We start from the raw sequence: 5,881 nt of genomic DNA, 5'->3' as shown, positions 1-5,881 counted from the left end.
ATATATATATATATATATATATATACATACATATATACACACATACATACATACATATATATATATGTGTGTGTGTGTGTGTGTGTATATATGTGTATAATCCAAATAATAAGACAAAAAAATTCTTTAACAAATCTTTAATGATTTGTTACAATTGTTTCTATACCAACAAACCATTCAATGAATCATTAAAGATGTGTTTCTTTGTCTTCTTTTTTGGATTATAATTTACTCTTCACCAAACCCACACAATGGTGTTACTGTCATGAAATCAGGATTTTCTACACTTGAAGAATTTCAGCATTAGTCTGGAACCTGACAGTGTTGATAACCTAGAATTCAGATAGGATACTTCACTGGAAGTATCCTATCTTTATACCTTACCATGACCTAAGATATATGTGTGCGTGTGTATTATTCTGCTTAGGCTTAGTGATACTAATATCTTGGTGTTAGAACTCAATAAACATTTGCTTCAGATAAAAGCTTCAGAGTACAGATTAGTAATAAGAAATCAAATAAAAGACAAGAATAAGAAATTCCGTCATGGATTTCATTAGCTTACAGTGATTTCTGTTTTAAGATGCAACAAACACATAGTTGAGAGCTTGAGTTTCACCCCATAGCTTCACTGGAGCTTCAAAAATAAAGTGCAATTTTATTTGGGAAAGCAGTTACATATTATAAATATAAATCCTTTTCCAAAAAGCTTTAGACTCAACCTCGTATATATTCAGGGTGCAGTGAATAAATTGTTGTCTAAATAACACTGACATCTCATTTTAACAGATATATTAACCATAATTACATAAAAATGTCTTGAAATACTAAAGAGTAAATGTATTGACATTGGCTTCAACCACAACCTCCAGACGACTTCAGAATCTCTTTCAACTCTTCTGGATGGTCTCCTTGTTTAAGTTGATGAATGCTGCCTTAATCCCTACCTTCAGTTCATCTTTGGTGTTACAAGGAGTTTTGATGGTTCTCGCTTAACTGCACCCCACACATAATAATCAGTGGTGTGATCGCAGAAATTGTCTGACAGCTATGATTGGGTTCTCCCTGCTTGTGTGGCATGGTGCAGAATCTTGTTGCTAGACATCAGGTCTTCCAGTAGCCACTCTCTTGACCCAGAGCAGCACTACCTCCTCCAGGCACTTGATGTAGGCCTCTGTATTCAGTCTGAGGCCATGTAAGAAGATCAATGGCAGCATAATGTTACCATCATTAGTGATCAGTCTAAAGACCATGATGTTGAGTGGATGTTTGATTTTTATCACTCTCAGTGCATGTCCTCATATTGACTCAGACACTCTAAAATGTTCGCATTGGAGCTTCTGGTGTGAATGCCAAGCTGTACAGCATGTTTCCAAATTTCTGACTGAATGAATTGCATTGTGGTGCTGTTTTTTTTTCACAGATGATGCCCAACTGGCCCTACTGCGTCATCAACAAAATCAAAAACAAACAATGTCCAAAATTAAAAATATCAGATGGCAACAATTTACTCATCGCCCCCTGTGCATATATAGGTGTGTGAGGAATCGAAAAAGAGGAGGGTGGATGTGTGCTATGTGCAGGAGGTTAGGTGGAGGGTCCAGGGTGCAAGATTTGTGGGGTCAAGAGAAGAAGGTACAAGTTTTGGTGGTTGGGAAATGACAAGAGGACTGGAGGTGTGGGAGTTTTGGTGAAGGAAGAAATCTGTGAGAAGGTGGAGGAGGTCAGGAGAAAGAGTGACAGAGTGATGACAGTAGTGTTGGCATTTGAAGAAGAAGTGGTGAGGGTGATTTGTGGGTTAGGGTCTGCAAAGTGGAAGAGGAATTGCTGAGAAAGAGCAGTTCTTTGGTGAAATGACATAAGGTCATAAGGTGGATGAATTGGTTTTGGGCATGGGTGATTTTAATGGACATGTTGGGAAATGGATCCTGGGCTTTGAGGGTGTGCATGGAGGAAAAGGAATTGGGGAGAGAAATTTGGAAGGAAGGATGCTGTTGGAGTTTTGTGATGAGAAAGAGTTGTGTGTGAATACGTGGTTTAGGAAAACAAAGAAAAGGAAGGTGACTTTCAGTGCAGGAGGGAATGAGACAGAGATTGATTTCATGCTGGTTGGCAGGAAAAACAGAAAGTATCTGAGAGATGTGAAGACAATACCAGGGGAGTTGCAGTATAGGTTGGTGGTTGCTGACTTGGATAAGAGGAAAGTTAAAGAATGTGTGAGAAAGGGAATGGCTGAGAGGTGAAAGGTGTGGAAACTGAAGGAAGAATAAACACGAGCAAGGTTTGAGAAGAGAGTTGAGGAATTGGTAAGCATTGATGCACTGGATTTGTGGAAGTCTTTTAAGGAAGGGGTACTAAAGGCATGTGACAAAGTGTGTGGAAGGATGAATGGTAGGAGAGACCGAGGAGATATGTGGTGGTGGAACAAAGAGGTGAGGGATGCGATAGCGAGGAAGAAGGGGGTGCACAAAGCTTTATGTAATAACAGGACTGAGCAAATGAAAGAAAGGTATAACATGATGAGTTGTGCAAAGAGGATGGTTACAAGGTCTATAAAGAAGGAGGCTGAGGAGAAGTTGAATGGGCTGGATGAGAACACAGATAGAGTGTTTAGGTTTAAATCAATGAAAAAAGATGGAAGAAATGTTGAAGGTGGAAGATGTATGAAGGGGAGTGATGGAAGGTTGAATTTTAGTGAGAAGGACAGGGGAAGAGTTTGGGAAGAGCACACGAAGGGAATTATGAATGAGGAGAATGAATGGGATCAGAGGGTGGAAGCTGTGGTGGTGAAGGGGCCAGTGGAGAGGGTTAGTTGGGAAGAGGTAGTGGAGGCAATGTAGGAAATGAAAACAGGAAAAGCACTGGTCCATCAGAAGTAAGTATGCAGATGATGACTACAAGTGGAGAGATAGGAATTGTTGTGTTGGATAATTTTTCGTTCCTTTAAGAATATTGTAGAATGGAAACTTTTCATAGATTGGAACTTAAATCCTAATCACTATAGAAATTTATTGTTTCAAAAAAAAATTGAATTTGAATTACTTTAAATTTTTATGATTATAGATAACAACTCAGGCAGTAACTTCTGAGCCCGAGTCTGGCACGTGTGAACAATATCGAAAGAACGTCTGCTGTGAATGATATTTTTTGACACAGGGCACCTCTAAGATGACCACCAGATGTTGAATGAAAATAAATAGACTGCAACCAGGCTCAATAAAATTAGCCCAACTTATTGACTGAAATTACATACTTGAAGTCAGTGTTGGCAGAAATTAAATCATCTTGCAAATACATGTTCACTTTACTAAATTTATACTCAGGCTAAGCCCAAACAGTCCGAGTGCTGGAGTCACCACTGATATATATATATATATATATATATATACATGTATATATTATATATATATTTCAAATTTTATCTTTGGTGAGTTAACTTGGGAATCCTTAATGACAATGTAACCTTCATATAATTAAGGTATCTTTGGCTTGATGAGACACTAGCTGAGTATCCCTCATTGAGTAATTTTTACATCAGAGGATCTGCTGGCTAGAAAACACATGTAGTCTGGACTTTACTTTCACTCCCTCAATTTGGATCTCCAATGCTTCCTCCACACTCAAAAATTTTTTTTGTCTTGCAAACCATTTGGCACATCGAAATGATCATAAATGACTCATTATATAATCTCCACATAATTAAATCAATGGCTAACTAGCCCAATTGACTTGCTTCTTCTTGTGTTTGTTTTTCCATTCTCCACTTAATTATATACATATATGAATATATATGTATATATACATACATATATGATAGGCTTCTTTCAGTTTTCATCTACCAAATTCACTCACAAGGATTTGGTCAGCTTTGTCAGAGGACACTTTCCCAAGGTACCATGCAATGGGACTGAACCTGGAACCATGTGGTTGGGAAGCAAGCTTCTTTATTTCATAAATATTTGCCATAAAGGCATTACAAAGAGGGGACGAACAAGGACAGACAAACATAAAAGGGGTGAAGAAACTGTATTGATTAAATATTTACAATTTTAAATAAACAATAAAAATTATTTACAATGTTCGATTGAAGTATTGCTCAATACAGATGCAATTTTGCTTTTTCTTTCCCTTGTTTTTGGCTCCCACTTACCTGGTGCCAAACATTCCCAGCTTCCTTGCCACAGGCTTCCATCTTCTCATGAATCTGTCTCGTGACAGATACCTCTTCTCCAGCCTGATCTTACTACTGAGGTGGTAACAAAAAAGTTAACTAACCCCTGGCCAGATACAAAGGTATCCGTCACTATGCTTCTTACAGGCATCTTCCATACTGTTTCTTTCAGTATGGCTACTACGCAGGAAAAGCAAGTCTTCCTTTCCCTGTTGAGGGAAGGAGGTGGCACGATCTCGATGATAGATTCAGCTGAAAGCTGTACTCTTCTCATCGATGACAACAGTTGTTCTGCGAAAACTATCAGTCTCGTTAATTCTGGACATTCCACGAATGCGTGCAAGACGGTTTCCCTGTCCTGCCCGCACCTCGGACATGTCGGCAATACGGCACTTTCGTGTCTTGACAGTTTATCACGAACAGGTAACACCACATGGAAGCACTGCCAAGCCAGGGATTTCTGGTAATTGTCCAGATATCCCGGCCCGAAAGTTCTGAACAGGTTGGTCAACTGATTTTCTTCATAGCCCAGGGTCTTCCCCAAGGTGTCTTCGGACCTAAATCCCACTAACCTGCTATAAAAATCCACGGTGGAACTCCTGTTGCCGGCATTGCCTGCCCGAGAGAGTAGCTGAAGTGCCTGTCGGCATTCCAATTGCCAGTTCCCCAGCCTAGATCTCTGCTTGATCCAGTTACCAACGTCCATTAAGGACGTTAAGTGCGGAAGGTAGAACTGGACATGCGGTGACCACGCCTGCTCTCCATCCAGGTAAAGCCAAAGGTGCCTCAACCTTAATGCGAATTTTCGCATCCTCAGCCAAGGCTTCCCTAGCTCACCCTTTAGCGGTTTCTGGCAGCAGACAGAGCACTTCACGAGTGGCTTTCCTCCCTTCCACAAAAAGTGGAAAAGGATTCTTTCCAACTTGTTCAGCCACAAATCGGTAGGTGATAACCGATGCTATAAACATCTGCACCACCTCCGCCTTTCCTAGCAAGGATAACGCCCGCCCAGACCAGGTCTGGGTTAGAGCAGTCACCCTGCTGGTCACCTCGCTCCAATTTTTCTCTATCTGGAGGCCTGGCCTGAACCAGACTCCAAGCAGCTTAACAGGACCTTCCGTCCAACGCCCCATGACGTTATTGGACGGCATTGGCTTGCCCTTCCAGGTGCCGAATTGCAAACCGATTGACTTGTCCTTGTTAACTTTTGCTCCTGCTACCGTCTCGTAACTTTTGATAGCCTCTTCCACCATTGGAAACTGGCCCTCATCCGTCACGCTGATGGTGATATCATCCGCATACGCCGTAGCTCCTTTCCCACACCATAGATCATGCGGTGCATCCCCTATCGCCTCCAACTTCCGCAGCAATGGCTCGAGGGCCAACACATACAAAAGCGGAGACAGGGGACACCCCTGACGCACTGAGTGCTCGATCCCGAATGGCTTCGAAAGGAAACTGTTCACTTTTACGACAGACTCGATGTCGCTGTACAACGTAGCAATCCAACCGCGGAAGGTTGGGCCCAGGCCAGCCTTCCCAAGGACCGCCGCTGAGTACCGATGGTCGACCCTATCGAAAGCCTTAGACTGGTCTAAATGTACCAGTGCCCCCCCCCCCTGCGCCAGAAAGTTTTTCCACTCTCTCTAAGGAGTAGTGTATAAGGTGGAGATTGTTGTGGATCGTCCTGCCCAGGATAGCGCACGTTTG

The sequence above is a fragment of the Octopus bimaculoides genome, chromosome 16 (genome assembly GCF_001194135.2).
Source record: "Octopus bimaculoides isolate UCB-OBI-ISO-001 chromosome 16, ASM119413v2, whole genome shotgun sequence".
NCBI lineage: Eukaryota > Metazoa > Mollusca > Cephalopoda > Octopoda > Octopodidae > Octopus > Octopus bimaculoides.
The sequence above is the reverse complement of the archived record's forward strand: the minus strand, read 5'-3'. Positions refer to the sequence as shown.